This window comes from Myotis myotis, unplaced genomic scaffold (assembly GCF_014108235.1).
Source record: "Myotis myotis isolate mMyoMyo1 unplaced genomic scaffold, mMyoMyo1.p scaffold_m19_p_6, whole genome shotgun sequence".
NCBI lineage: Eukaryota > Metazoa > Chordata > Mammalia > Chiroptera > Vespertilionidae > Myotis > Myotis myotis.
Window position 1 is genome coordinate 78,803,609 of NW_023416368.1, and position 16,306 is coordinate 78,819,914.

Below are 16,306 nucleotides of genomic sequence, written 5' to 3' on the forward strand. Positions count from 1 at the left end.
GACCCCGATCCAGACACTTAACCCGGTCCCTGGGTCCCAGATCCCAAATCAAGACCAACCCAGATCTTGGGCCCCAGATCCGGGACCCCAGCCCTCAGCCTGAGGGGTCTGCCTGCCCGGGGGAGGGGACCCCACTGCACAGGGGGCCGAGGGCTGCCGCATCGCGGGGTGCTCTGTGCTTCCTATGGGCCGGTCCCATGGCCCTACAGCCCAACCCCTGCAGCCTCGCTCATGCAATACATGTGTGAAAAACAAAGGTGGGCGCTTGCAAATGCAAGAAAAAAATACAGGGGAAATGAGTATCCGCTCTCCCGTGCATATTTGTCTTCTTTCGTGTTTGTTTTGTTTTGTGTTTTACGAAGAGCAGAATCTTTTCCTGTAGTTGGTATCACCCTGAACAGATACCCTTTGGTAAGGGGCTATCGGCTGTTTACCTGGGGATGCTGAAAAATGGCTCATCCAAATAAAACCAGGTGTGGCTAGTGATTCGAGAAAGAGTGGAAGTCCGGATTCTTACTTTTTGAGGATGATTACAGATTCAGACTTTAGTCATTTTTTTTAAAATCCTCACTTGAGGGAAGATATGTTTTTATTGATTTTTAGAGAGAGGGGAAGAGAGAGAAATATTGATCCATGGCTTCCTGTACATGTCTCGACTGGGGGTTGAACAACCAACCTATGTATGTCCCCTGACCAGAAATCGAACCTGCAGCCTCTGGTATACCAGAAGACACTCCAACCAACTGAGCCACACTGGCTACAGGTACACACAAAATTTTGGTGGAAAATTGATTAAAGGCTACTTCAGTGGTCAGGAAGAATTGATAAGTTATATATATATATATACACACACATACATATATATGTATATATATATATATATATATATATGTTTTTATTTAAATTTCAAAGAAGGGAAGGGAGATAGAAACATCAATGATGAGAGAGAATCATCAAACAGCTGCCTCCTGCATGCCCCACATTCGGGATAGAGCCTATAACCTGGGTATGTGACCTGACCAGGAATCAAACCCGTGACCTTTCAGTGTATGGAACGATGCTCCAATCAACTGAGCCACATTGGCCAGGGCCATTGGTTGGTTCTTGCATGTGCCCTGACTGGGATCAAACCTGCAACCTTGGCATTTCAGAGACGACACTCTAATCAACTGAGCTACCTGGCCAGGGCCAACTTGTGTAATTTCTTATTCGTTTATTATGTCAACATAACATTTAAGTTCAGATCATAATAGTAATATCAATAGTATTAAAATAACTTCTGGTTGAAAATTAAGATTCTAAGCTCACAGCAGCTATCATGGCATGAATGACTGGCCAACTGATCAGCCCAGGGCCTGGGCATGTGACCAGTGCTGGTTAGTGAGAGGAGAGGACAAGTCTGCATGGTGGGGGCTCCAGGGAAAGTTTCTGCAGACTAACACCCAGAATGGCAGAATTGGAAACGGAAAGAATAGGGTCTGAAATGACATTGCTCAGCTGTCCTGACGTCCTGAGCCTGGACGCTGCCTTAGCTTGGGGCTGTTTGTTCTCTGAGCTAATAAACCTCTTTATGAAGTTAAGCAAGTAGAGTCAGGTTTTCTGTTCCTTGTGGCTAAAAGCATGTAACTGATTCAGCTGGTCCTGCTGGCCCCTTTGAACACCTCTTTTTTAAAATATATTTTTATTGATTTCAGAGAGAAAGAGAAAGTTGGGAGAGAGAGGAGAGAGAGAGAGAGAGAGAGAAACATCAGTGATGACAGAGAATCACTGATCAGCTGCCTCCTGCACGCCCCCGACTGGGGACCGAGCCTGCAACCCCGGCATGTGCCCTTGACCAGAATCGAACCCAGGACTCTTCAGTCCGCAGGCCGACACTCTATCCATTGAGCCAAACCAGCCAGGGCTGAACACCTCTTTTTAATGACAGAGAGGGATGTAACTTTGACCTTGCCTCCCTTATAATAATCCTTGCTGCTATGTGATGATGTCTATACTAGTAAGCAGCTGCCTGGTGAGTAGTTCCAATTATCTGTGAGCACATACAAAGGTTTAGAGCAGCGGTTCTCAACCTGTGGGTCGCGACCCCTTGGGTGGTCAAATGACCCTTTCCCAGGGGTCGCCTAAGACCATCCTGCATATCAGATATTTACATGACGATTCATAACAGTAGCAACACTACAGTTATGAAGTAGCAACGAAAATAATTTTACGGTTGGGTCACAACATGAGGAACTGTATTTAAAGGGCCAGAAGGTTGAGAACCACTGATTAAAGGCTTCACTCCGTGAACAGGCAGGAATTGGCTGGGAAGGGAGGGAATGTGTATTAGTTTACTAGGACAGCGGTAACACATTTTCACAAATGTAGTGGCTTAAAACAATACATTTATTATTGCACCGTTCTGGAGGTCAGGAATCTGAAATGAGTCTCACTGGGCTAAATTCCAGGCATGGGCAAGCTGGTTCCTTCTGAGGGCTCCAGAGAGAATCATTTCCTGCTTTTTCTGGCTTCTAGAGGCGGCTGCATTCCTGGGGCCCTGGAAATCATCTCCTCTGACTTCGACCCTCCTGCCTCTCTCTTATACGAAAACTTTTTTTAAAGATATAAATTTTTATTGATTTCAGAAATAAAGGGAGAGGGAGAGAGAGATAGAAACTAATGAGAGAGAATCATCGATCGGCTGCCTCCTGCACGCCCCCTACTGGGGATCAAAACCCCCAACCCAGGCATGTGCCCTTGACCGGAATCGAACCTGGGACCCTTCATTCCGCAGGCTGACACTCTATCCACTGAGCCAAACCAGCTAGGGAATTATAAGGACACTTGTGATGACACTGGGCACCCTGAGCAATGGAGGACAATTTCCCCATCTCAAGATCATTAACTTCATCCCATATGTAAAGTCCCTTTTGTCATGGAAGGTGACATTTTTATAGCTTCTGGGGTTGGATGTGGACATCTTTGTGGGGAGGGGGGAATTATTCTGCTGACCACAGAGTGAATGGACCATCATTTTTATGATTCTATCGGATGGCTGGGCATGTTCTGTGTTAATCTCACCTACAGTAACTAATGAGAACGCAGACAGACACCTGGAGGATTGGGAGGGCTGGGCTGGAAGGTGCAAGATGGCTTCATTGGCTAGTTCTCCACGCACTAGCCCAGCCTTCAAGAAGCTACACTGGTGCCTGGCAGGTGTGGCTCAGTGGTTGAGTATCAACCTATGAACCAGGAAGTCACAGTTCAATTCCTGGTCAGGGCACATGCCTGGGTTCTGGGCTCCATCCCTACTAGGGGCCGTGCAGGAGGCAGCTGAACAATTTCTCATCATTGATGTTTGTATCCTGCTCTCCCTCTCCCTTTCTCTCTCTGAAATTGATAAAAATATGTGTGTTCGTTTTTTGTTTTTGTTTTTTAAAGAAGCTACACTGGCTTCCTTACGTATGGAGGTCTAATTCCCACACCTCACTTCTGCCACCTTCTATAGCTCAAAGCAAATCACATGGCCATGCCTACCCAGGTGCAGAGGGGTGGAGAGCAGACTGCCCCTCTGGGTGGGAGAGGCCTCAACGTCCCACTGCAAAGGGGCATGCTGTTGGAACGGGAGGAATTTGAAGTCACTGCACAGCCCACCCTCGTCCTTTGGTCTAGTTGTTTAAGTTCATGTTCTCGGTTGATGTTCTGACTCCTGATGCTTCTCCCTTGGTAGCTTTCCGCCATCAGTTCTTTCCTGGTAATGAGTGTTGGAGAGGTCAGCTCTAAGCAGCTCTAAGCAGACAGAGGGGAACCTCGGAAGCCATCCAATGTCTGAGGGATTCATGGAGGGTCCCAGCAACCGCCCACCTGCAATGGAATTCGTACGTGGCCGTTAAGTTGAAATTCAAATGCACACAGGCTGCTCAGGCGCCACCAGATGGCACCGCATTCGTTGTGAAGTTGGAGGGCTCTGGGCTCACCACGCTTGGAAGGCTGGTGAAGCAGATGATATCACCGAGTTTGTAACTCTTCGTGAAATTACTGATTCGGGCAAATTTACCAATGATATTCAGACCCTGAGATGCACGGATGGGGGGCAACAGAACGATTGTACACGGTGGATTCTCATCACACACAATACTGTCCGTGTTGTTAGCGGGACTTCTCAAACAGCCATTGTCAATAAAAAGGGGGCCGAAGGACAGACAGATGGATAGACTAGGAGCCCAAGACAGACCATATCCACATCTGGAGGGCTGATTTACAATAGAGGAGGCAGCACACTGCAATGCCGAAAGGACGACTTCTCAATAAATGATGCTGGGACAACTGGATATCACTATTGAAAAAATACAAAAGGTGACTCCTACCTCACACCGTACACAAGGCAATTTGGGGAGGACTACGGACCTGAATATGAAAGGTAAACAGTAACATTGTAGCATATGATACAGGCGCTCGCTTCGGCAGCACATGTACTAACATCGGAACGATACAGAGAAGATTAGCACGGCCCCTGCGCAAGGATGACACGCATATCCGTGAAGGGTTCCATTTTTTTTTTTAAAGAAAAGAATATGACACAGGAAAATACTTTTATAACCTTGTGGTGAGGATTTTTGAAATAGGTCACATAACAATAAAGGAAGAGAGTGATGCACTGGGTTATATTAAAATGAAGAACTGTTCAAAGACACCATTAAGGAAGTGAAAGGCAAATCACAAAGGAGGTATTTGTAATCCATGCAACTGATAAAAAGGTCAGATCTAGAATTTATAGAGAATTCCTCGAAGTCACTGAGAAAAAGTCAGGCAGACAAAGTTGAAAACTGGGTTACACTTGGCTAGAGGATTCAAAAAGAGGGAAATCTGCCCTGCCAGTGTGGCTCAGTGGTTGAGCATCTACCCATCAGCCAGGAAGTCACAGTTGGATTCCGGTCAGGGCACATGCCCAGGATTTCGGGCTCGATCCCCAGAAGGGAGTGTGCAGAGGCAGCCAATCAATGATTCTCTCTCATCATTGATGTTTCTATCTCTCTCTCTCTCTCCCTTCCTTTTGAAATAAAAAAAAATATATTTTTAAAAAAGACAAACATAGCCCTGGCAAGTTTTGCTCAGTAGTTACAGTGTCGGCCTGCTTACGAAAGGGTTCAGGTTCAATTCCCAGTCAAGGGCATGTACCTGGGTTGCAGGTTTGAACCCTGCCTCTGGTTGGGGGATGTTCAGGAAGCAACCAAACTATATGTCTTTTCACATTGATGTTTCTCTCTCCCCCTCCTCCTTCACTTTCTCTAAAAATCAATGGAAAAATATCCTCAGGTGAGGATTTAAAAAACAAAAAAATACAAATATACCAACATTAAAGGACAGATTGCTTCTTTAATTATCTTAATACAACTACTTTAACTACTGCACAATTCCTTTCCAGTTGTACATATTTTTTTAAAATATATTTTATTGATTTTTACAGAGAGAAAGGGAAAGGGATAGAGAGCTAGAAACAGCAATGAGAGAGAGAGACATCCATCAGCTGCCTCCTGCACATTCCCCACTGGGGATGTGCCCGCAACCAAGGTATATGCCCGTGACCGGAATCGAACCTGGGACCCTTGAGTACGCAGGCCAACGCTCTATCCACCGAGCCAAACCGGTTAGGGCCAGTCGTACATATTTTTAAGTTAAATTTATCGGGTTTCTATGTTACAAGATATGTGTATTGCACCGTGTGCCCCACCACCCAAAATACATATTGTTTTATATCAGCTCATAAACCATTTTGTTTATTTTTTTCCCATTTCACATTATAACCCAAACATGCCAGTGTTTTTCACAGTTACTGTAGCAGAAGCATAACATTCTCCCTTGTGGCTGTAATATAATTTTATCAAGCCACTCTCCCACTATTATACATTGGGTTACTGGCTCTGTCTTTTCAAAAGAATTACGTGTTATTCTTGATTCCGTCTCCTCTTAGCTATGAGAATTTATTCTAACAATTATCCCCCCCTTGCATTTGATTCTTTCCTTGTCTTCACACACCGTCTCTTCTGTCCGCAGGGATTTTCAACCTTATCTATCCCCAAATATATCTCAATCCTGGCATATGCCCTTCTCTGTAAATATACTTGATTATATTTAGAACTGACAGCTTTCTGTGAGAATCCCTAAATTGGAAGCCACTTTTAATTTGTAAGTATCCATGTTTAGAAATCAGCTATGATTGCAGAGGGGCCTGCCAGGCCTCCCTCTTGCGAGTGTCAGAGCCTTGAAAAGGTGGAGCTGATCGTCTTGATGAGAAAGCTCCTCCCTCGTTAGCAAAATCAGCCTGAAACACAAAAGCTGGCGAATTGACGACCACGCTATTTCCAATCAGCGTTTTCAGGACTCATGGGTGGTCCTAAGTTACTTTGATAATTCACATGATCTGTATTTATTTTTTAAACATCTCACACTGCCCTGGCCGGCGTGGCTCCGTGTTGAGGGATGACCTATGAACCAGGAGGTCACAGTTCGATTCCTGATCAGGGCACAGGCCTGGGTGGCAGGTTCAACCCCCCAGTGTGGGGTGTGCAGGAGGCAGCCAATCAATGATTCTCTCTCATCATTGATATTTCTATCGCTCCCTCTCCCTTCCTCTCTGATATCAATAAAAATATATTAAGTAAATAAACCAATAAATATCTCACGCTTCCATGTCCAGCCAGGAAAGAAATCAATGCACCTATCAATACAGCTGTTTATGTTTCAAGTTTTAAAAAATATTTCAAATTTCTCTCAGCATGAACTCTCTTAGCTCCTGGCATACATTTGTAAGGTCACACTCGTTCGCCAGGCGATGAGGAAGAACGTCATGTGTAGTCCCAACCAGATGAATTTCTGGAACAGGCACAGCTTCTGGGGGGAATGGAGGGAACTTCCTGGGAGGCAGGAATGTTCTAGATTTTTTTTTTTTAATCCTCACCCGAGGACTTTTTTTTTTTAATTATTGATTTTAAAGAGAGAAGCAAGGGAGAGAAAAAAAATCTATGTGAGAGAGAAACATGGCGATCAGTTGCATTACATATGTGCCCTGACCAGAGGTCGGACCCACAGCCTTTTGGTGGATGGGACAATGCTCCAACCTGCTGTGCTCTCGATCTTGATGGGGTGGGGGGTGGAGGGCCCTGCCTAAGTTATGCATCACACTGCACTCAGGATCTGTGCGGGCCATTGTAAGTAAAGCCTGTCGCGGTGAAGTTCAGGTGACATAATGTTACACTTTTACCTTCAGGTCTGGCATCTTCTCCAAGACGCAGAATTCGCTGTGCAGAAAGCGAGCCCATGTTGGCCCCAGGATGCCAAGGGGAGGTCACCAGGCCTTCTTTGCTTCACCTACTTGACATTTCTTGCTGTTTGCTGATCAAACACCTTCCCCCAGGAGTCCTTGAACCACCGCAGCCCCCCACCCAAGCCAGCAGTGGCCTCTAGATGGCGCTGTTTACACAGCCAGGAATTAATTAATTAATTTTCTGCTTCTTTATTTTGTTTTCTTTTTTTTTTTTTTTTAATATATTTTATTGATTTTCTACAGAGAGGAAGGGAGAGAGAGAGAGAGTTAGAAACATCGATGAGAGAGAAACATCGATCAGCCGCCTCCTGCACATCCCCCACTGGGGATGTGCCCGCAACCCAGGCACATGCCCTTGACCGGAATCGAACCTGGGACCCTTCAGTCCGCAAGCCGACGCTCTATCCACTGAGCCAAACCGATTTCGGCTATTTTGTTTTCTTATTCAATTGTTACTACATATGTATTTCTTGCCTCCCCCCCCCTTTCCCAAACTTTATTAAAGAAAAAACAATGATGGTAAATCTCTAAAACATAGTCAATTTTCTGGGACTCTTCCCTTGAACATGTGATGTTTGATTTTGAAACGCATACCACCTGTGCGTGGTTCCCAACTGTACTAAACAGGTGAGAGGCTGAGATCCTCTTCCAACTCTCCCCAGCCTGTGGTCTGTCTTTGGATCAGCAATAATTGCCTGAGCAGCTACTGTGGCTTCATTCATTTTTGTCTGTAGCTCTCTGAGCTCTTCTACATGCAGCAATCGCAGAATTTGAGCAGCTTCATTAAGAACTGCATCTCCTGTGTCAAAACCAAGGATATGCTTGTCTAAAGCAACAGGCAACCCCTCTTTCGCTTGATTTGCTTTAGCAACTGCCTCCTGTGTCGGGCGTTCCTGGGCCAAAATGCGAATTGCCTTAAGCATTACCAGGTAATCATCATGACATTGAATCTGAAGAAGGTTAGCCAAAGCCATTACACCAGCCTTAAAATCAGGATTATTAACATCCAGATTGATCAATGGCTCTGCATTTTTAGCTGCATTGTCAGCATTTTTTGTATTATCAGATACCGAGTCCTTATATTTTTCAGCGTTATCTCCATATTCAAGTCTAACGCTAAACCAAGAAGCCAGTCAATTGCTTCTTGTCGATCTTGAATCTTGAAAGGACAGCTAACATCTGTGAGATACTTTTCAAAGAACTTGGGCCAGTCACTGCTGTGGATGTTTCTTAAATTACCTCTGCCTTCAATCTTGTAGTGTCTGATTTTCTGGTCTTCAAGCCAAACAATAAAGTTTCTAAATTCTGTTTCATCTTTGCAGTTGAAGCCTGCGGGATCGTGGTAGTCGAGGGCCGTCAGCTTGTGGCGGAACATGGTCCTGGCTTCCCGCTCTGTCCCCCCGGGCTCCGGCCGGGAGAGGAGAGAGAGGTGAGGAGCAGCTGGCGGCGAAGCTCCCCTTCTTGCCATTTTATTGTTCATATTTTTTTTTTAAGTATATATTTTATTGATTTTTTACAGAGAGGAAGGGAGAGGGATAGAGAGTTAGAAACATTGATGAGAGAGAAACATCGATCAGCTGCCTCCTGCACATCTCCTACTGGGGATATGCCTGCAACCCAGGTACATGCCCTTGACCGGAATCGAACCTGGGACCTTTCAGTCCGCAGACCGACGCTCTATCCACTGATCCAAACCGGTTTTGGCTATTGTTCATATTTTTAATCTTTTTTCCCCCTTAATATGTTTTTTTAAAAGAATTGTTTATTGATTTTTAGAGAGAGAGGAAGGGAAAGAAGTATGAATTTGAGATGCAACATTGATTGGCTGCCTTCTGCACACCCCCCACCAGGGATTGAACCTGAAACCCAAGCAGGTGCCCTTACCAGGAATCAAGCCATTTATAGTCTCAAACATGCATGACATTGGTGCATGGGACTCTATCCAACCAGCTGAGCCACACAGGCCAGGGCTGTCCTTCTTAAAGAGGAGCCTTTAATATTTCATATAATACTGGTTTGTTAGTGATGAACTTCTCTAGCTTTTTCTTGTCTAGGAAGATCTTCATATGTCCTTGGATTCTAAATGAGAGCTTTGCTGTGTAGAGTAATCTTAGATATATGTCCTTGCTTTTTTCATCACCTTGAATATTTCTTGCCAATCACTTCCGGCCTGCAAAGTTTCTGTTGAGAAATCAGCTGACAGTCATATGAGAGGTCCCTTGTAGGTAACTAACTGCTTTTCTCTTACTGCTTTAAGATTCTCTCTTTGCCTTTAACCTTTTGCATTTTAACTATGATGTGTTTGGGTGTGGGTTTCTTTGGGTTCATCTTGTTTGGGACTCTATGGGCTTCCTGGACTTGTATGTCTGTTTCCTTCACCAGGTTAGGGAACTTTTCTGTCATTATTTTTTCAAATAGATTTTCAATTTCTTGCTGTCTTTCTCTCTCTCTTCTCTTTCTGGCACCCCCGTGATGCAAATGTCAGTATGCTTGAAATTGTCCCAGAGGCTCCTTACACTATCCTAATTTTTAAAAATTCTTTTTGTTGTTCTGATTGGGTGTTTTCTATTTTCTTATGTTCCAAATCACTGATTTCATTCTTAGCCTCATCTATTCTACTGTTAGTACCCTGTAAATTATTCATTTCAGTTAGAGTATCCTTTATTTCTGACTAATTCTTTCTTTACGGTTTCCATGTCCTATTTTATGCTGTTGAACTTCTCACTAAGTTCATCTACTCTTCCCCTAAGTTCAATGAGCATCCTTATAACCAGTGTTTTGAACTCTGCATCTAGTAATTGCTTGTCTTCATTTTGCCTAGTTCTTTTTCTGGAGGTTTTTGTTTTTCTGTTCTTTCATTTGAGACGTGTTTCTTTGTCTCTTCTTTTTGGCGGCCGCCCTGTGTTTGTTCCTCTGTGTTAGGTAGAGCTGCCACATCTCCTCAGCTTGGCAGAGTGGCCTAGTGTGATAGGTGTCCTGCAAGGCCCAAGGGCACAGCCTCCCGTCCACCCGATCTGGGCTCTCCGGCTATGCCCGTGTGGGCTGTGTGCACCCTCCTGGTGTAGTTTAGCCTTGCTTGCTGTTGGCATGTCCGTGGGAGGGATTCACTCCCAGGACACTTGGCTACAAGCACTGGTGGCTAACACTGTGGAAATCGGCTGTGCAGTGGCCCACCCCATGAAGTACGATTTACTTCAGCGGGCTTTGTGCTGAGTCTTCCCTATGAGTGTGTTGCTCGTGGAGGTGGTTGGGTGGTCCTTTAACGTGACCGGAAGCTGTTCACTGGGTGCGCTGGCTCTGGGACCTCCCAGGAGGTGTAGGCCAACCTGTGTTCTACCTGGGGCCACCTGGCATGAACTACAAAGTGACCTGCAGATGGTTGTTACCTGTGCTGGGCTGGGAGGTGCCCAGGAAAGGCCAACCTGCAAACCAAGACCAGCTGCCATTACTGCTGGGCCTGGAGCCACTTAGTGAGGGGTATGGAGCACACTGAGGCCAGATGTTGCTTGTTGGAGAGATTTTAGCAAAGTCTGAAGCATGAGCCAAGATAGGCCATTAGCATGGAAAAGCCACTGGAAACAACTTGGGTGAGCCTGCAAGTTGGGTGGGGCAGAGTCTCAGAGAATCCACAGGGCTGGGCAAACAATGGGAGCCAGGTTGATGGAGACTCAGATATGGTGCCCAACCCCGGGAATTTAAATTTATTTCTAGAGCTTCTACAATTTCTCTAAAATCCTCGTTGGCCAGCAGGTGGGACAATGTCATTTCCCACCCCACCACCCTGACTCTGGGACACCAGGACTGTCACACAGAGATATCATTCACACCAAACATGCATGACATTGAAGAAAAAATATTGGACAGTTAGCAAAATACTGGGTGGGAAAGCAACTGCAGGGACCAGGATATGTCACCCTAAAATATGCTACGTTGGCATAAGAATTGTTTTGAGCTGAAGGCATTTGAATTCCTAAAATCTGTTATCTGCCTAGCCCTAACTGGTTTGGCTCAGTGGATAGAGCGTCGGCCTGCGGATTGAAGGGTCCCGGGTTTGATTCCAGTCAAGGGCATGTACCTTGGTTGCGGGCACATCCCCAGTAGGAGGTGTGCAGGAGGCAGCTGATCGATGTTTCTTTCTTATTGATGTTTCTAACTCTCTGTTCCTCTCCCTTCTTCTCTGTAAAAGATCAATAAAATATTTTTTTAAAAAAAATCTGTTATCTGCCTAAAAGCAGAACCTCTTGAATGAATGAATGAATGAATGAATGAATGAATAAATAAATAAATAAATAAATAAATAAATAAATAAAGGTCATAAACCCCTTCCTGTGGTCGGCTGTAATTTTCTCTTCTTGGAAAAGAGAAGTGGGAACCACTCCCAGACAGACTTTGTCACAAACGCTATCCCTCCTGTCTGTCCCCCGAGGGCCCCTTCACCGGCCCTGAGTTCATTGCTCGGCCGTAAGCAGCCATTGCTGCCCCCTCTTCCCTCTCACTGTGTCTGTAACTTCTCAGGCCTCAAGGTTCCTTTGGGCATTCACTTATTTATGTAACGCCCCAGCATGTAAAATTAAGAATTGAATTAATAAATATGTAAATTAAGAATGCCTCCTGTTAAAATGTCTTTTATTCGTTTAATTTGCAGGCCCCCAGGTACAGAACACAGGAGGGCAGAGGGCAAGGTTCCCGTCCCCCGCACAGCAGGAGTCTGCCCGGGAGGCCCGCTGTGGGCCGATGCTGTGTGATTCCACCGGGCCTCCGTTAGTGGGGGTCAAAGGCGGAAATGCTTTTCACAGGCCAACCCCAGGCATCCTGGCCAGGAGGGGCCCTGCTTCACGTGGGTCAGTGACCCCAAATAAGTAGGGCCCAGGCTAGGCAGCCGATGCCAGTGCAGTCTGCCTGGATTTATTTTTAAATTTTTTGTCAATTGATTTTAGAGAAAGAAAGGGAGAGAAACATCAGTTTGTGGTTCCACTGACTCATGCATTCATGGGTTGAGTCTTGTGTGTGCCCTGACCGGGGATCACACCCGTAACCTTGGTGGAGGGAGGAGGCTCTCACCACTGAGCTCCCCAGGCCACTCTGCCTGGCTTTCATCGTCGGGCCATTTATAGTCTCACACCCGGTCAGGTCCGACCGGGATTGGCCTGCGCACAGAATGGGATGTCCGCGCACGGGGATGTGGACAGTGCAGTGCCTTTAGATAAGGAGGTTCTGTCCTCAGCGAGGAGGCCTGGTTTGCTCTCCCCGCACTGAGCAGGGACGGAGTCCGAGCGCGCAGCCCGGGGAAGAGTGCAGCCAGCGCTGGGCACATGTCCCCGGGGACGGGCCGGAGCCAGCCCCGCAGACCGCCCCGGAGAGGCTGGTCGCTGTCCGCTGTCCTCTGGGGGCGGCAGGACGCACCGCGTGGGGGGGCCGGGCCTGGAAAGCGGGAGCCGCTTCTGCCTGGCTGGCTGGTGACTGCAGGAAGTGGCAGCACGGGGTCCAGCCCTGCCCCTGTTTCTCTCCACCGGGCCCCTCTGTCCTCCAAATGCGGGCGCCACCTGCCAGCCCCCATCCCAGGCGCCGCTCTTGCCTCCTTCCCGCTGCAGAGCCGGCCCCACGGCCCGCACAGCCCCAGAGCGGCCACGCGGCCGTCCCCGCGGTTCCAGGGGCGGCGGCGTGGGGCCGCGCTCCTAACTCCTCGGGCTGGGCGGGCTCCTGTGAACGGCCTGGACGCGACTGGCCAGGAAAAGTCCCCCCAGAAGCCCGGCCCTTCTGTCCCCGCGGAAGGCCCGTGCCTGGGGGTGGGGAGGTGCGGACAGACGGGCCCCAGCCACCTAGGAATGGAGCCAGAATGAGCCTATGTGGGGTTTGTTTGGTTTATTTTTACTGTTTTTTTAAAATTGTAGTAAAAATATACTTAACACAACTTTACCATCTTAACCACTTAAAGACATGCTTTTGTGTAAGTTCATTTGCCCCAAACTGATGACGATGCCAGGAAGCCAGATCTCAAAATGCTCCCCGTCTTAACCACTGTTAAGGGCACAGCTCAGGGGCATCCTGCGGGGCAATCATCCCACCATTCAGCCCCAGAGCTTTCTCATCTTCCCGAACTGAAAGTCTGTCCCCGTTAAACACCAACCCCCAGATTCTTGCTGTTCCCGTGGAGAAATCAGCCCTCCCCAGCTTCCACCAGCAACCCGGCCACGGCAGGGGGGACCTGCCAACTGAGAAGGCAAAACAAACCACAGACACGACCCTGCGGCGACCGTCACATCACCTGACAGGGCAGGACACAGCTGGGGAGCTCCTGGAGACCTGCGGGGGGTGCCGCCCGCCCCAGGGGGAGGAGCCGTAATCACTTCCTCCCCTCAGTGTGGACACCTTATGTACTCACTTACAGATTTGTTAAAACCCACAGCACACACACATTTTATATATTTTCATTCTGGGAAATAAAGTGGTTCAAAATACATATTGCTTTTATGACCAGAAGGCGGGGGGTGGGGGGGAGGCAGGGATCGAGCAGAGAGAGGCGGACAGGCAGAGGAGATCCGAATGAAATAAAGAGAAACTTCTAGAGAACCCCCTCCAACTGTAGACACATGAGCTGTTTTCCTGTGGGCAAGTGACTTGACAGCTCCATCCTGCTTCCCCATCTGGAGCTGCCTCCTCCTCCCTGCCCCAGGCCCCAAATGCAGGGGTGCAGGGTGCTCCATTTCCGCTGGGTCCTTGTCCCCTGCCTCCGCACCTCGATTTCGGGTGGAGGTCCTGGCGACCCCACCAAGATGCCACCCGCTGCTGCGAAGTGTATTAATTCAGGTGGCCAGTACAGAGAATGAAACCCGAAGGGAGCTTGCCAGCAAGGGGTGTGGAAGACAGGAGGATGCCCCCACCCCATTTTACAGATGGGCAAAGTGAGGCCTGGGGGCGAGCCCTACCTCACACTAAGGGCACAGAGTGGAGGTTAGAAAGCCATCCAGAGACCTCAGTCACCTGGCCTCTCCCTCCATGAGCTCTTATTGAGCACCACGTGTGTGCCTAGATAGAGACAGAGGGCATGAGAGCTGGGGACCATCCAAGGACCCAGGGCAAAACAAAGGACAACACCGAGGTTGAGCAATTTCTCCTAAAAAGGGAGGGATGGACCTGTGTTCCCCATTGGGGCCCCAGCCGCCCTGCCAGGCTAAATAAATTTATATCAGTGAAAATGTAGCAACGGAAGCATTCTGTTTCTCATTCTCACTGGCCGCCTGTCACATGCTCCAGAGCCACCCGTGGCGGCAGATGAAGAACATGTCCATCAGGCCAGAAAGGTATTTTGAAAGACCCGGTTCCACAGTCCAGTCTTCCCTGCTTCCACTTCCCAGTGAGAACGGAGGGCGAGCCGAGTTCCCTCAGGTTAAGCACATGTACTGTTTGCTTTGAGACCTGAGGGTGGACAAGTAAGGAACTGGGAACACGCACAGTGGATGCAAGTGGAAGTGGTGATTTCCCAATAAGATGTATTGTCGCAACGTCGATGTTGCGGTTGTGACATTGTAACCGTTTTGCAAAGTGCTACTACTGGGGAAAACTGGGCAAAATGTTATTTCTTGCAACTGCATGTGAATCTACAACAGTTCCTGCCGAAACTCACAGCACAGGCCTGGCTGGTGTGGTTCAGCCGGTCAGAGCATCGTCTGGTGCCCCAAAGGGTTGTGGGTTCCATTCCCGATCAGAGCACACACCCAGGTTGGGGGTTTGGTCCCTGGTTGGGGTGTGTGCAGGAGGCAACTAATTGATGCTTCTCTTTCACATCTATGTGTCTCTCTCACTCTTTCCTTCCTCTCTCTAAAATTGATAAAACGATATCCTTGGGTGTTTTTTTTTGTTTGTTTGTTTGTTTTTTTAAGCAAAGCTGCCTTTGAAGCCATTAAAAAAGACCTCAGCACATGTTATCACGATGAGTGCGGGTTTTTGGCGCTCTCTTAAATTTTCTGCCTAGGCAAGGGTCTTCCTCACCCACCCTCTTTGGTTCTGGCCCTGATTTGGAGAGGTTGTAAGCTGGTTTCTTGCCATGCGTGCTTGGCACCAGGTTGCGGCAAAAGGTAAAACCATCCCAGGAGACGGGGACTGTGGTCCATGATGAAGGTCTGCAAGATGCACAGGGTTAGGGTCGAGTCACTAAGATGATGGCCTCTGGCGGGGAGTGGCCAGGGCTGGGACCCACAACCCTTACATGGCCCCCGCACCTGCAGGGTGGGTGCCACTCTGAATGTACAGATAAACTCTAGGCGAGGCCAGAGCATCCCCTATTGTCATTTTGGGAGTCTGTTCTGGGGACTTGCTAACCTCTTGCTGGAAAGTCTCCCAAGGGCCTTTGGCACAGGCGTCCTGGGACCCCAGACGCGGAGGTCTCCTTGGCCCCAAGACGAGTGCCCAGCACAGGACAAGCTCCCTGTCATGGGTATCTGAGCCTTCTGCAGGCTCACAGGAGGTCACAAAAGGGAAACTGAGGCAGGGGAGAGAATAAGCTGTTGCCCTCACATTCCACGAGGGGAAACTGAGTCTCCATGAGAGGCATCTTCTAGGGTTGCCCACAAACCACAAACCCCACATGGGGAGGGGCCCTAAGTGGCTTCGACAGAGGGAACGAATGCAGCCCAGAGTGGGGACCAGAGCCACCGGGCTCCAGCCACTTGTCCACATCCCGTCCCTGGCCCAGCTCACCCCATCAAGCTTTGAGCGACACGGCACATTCTTCCTCACTTCTGACTTGATTCCATCACACTTTGCTTTAAACCCGTTTCTCAGCCCTGGCCAGGTGGCTCAGTTGGTTGGGGCCCTGTCCCTGCACCAAAGGCTGCAGGCTTGATTCCCAGTCAGGGCGTGTGCCTATGCTGCCAGTTTGATCCCCTACGGGGCACATATGGAGGCAGCCAAGCGATGTTTCTCTCATACATTGATGTTTTTCTCTCCCTCTCCTCCCTCCGCTCCCTCCCCTCCTCGCTTCTCCCAACTCCCCTCTCTAAAAAT

General features: G+C 48.2%; 1 non-coding gene and 1 pseudogene across 1 annotated transcript; one reads left to right on the forward strand and one right to left on the reverse strand.

The window, feature by feature from the left end:
* Window positions 1-4,430: 4,430 nt before the first annotated feature.
* LOC118659377 lies at window positions 4,431-4,537 on the forward strand. Its single transcript, XR_004968513.1, has one exon. It is a non-coding gene; the product is annotated as a U6 spliceosomal RNA (small nuclear RNA).
* Window positions 4,538-7,787: 3,250 nt separating this feature from the next.
* LOC118658643 lies at window positions 7,788-8,768 on the reverse strand (annotated as a pseudogene).
* Window positions 8,769-16,306: the final 7,538 nt, after the last annotated feature.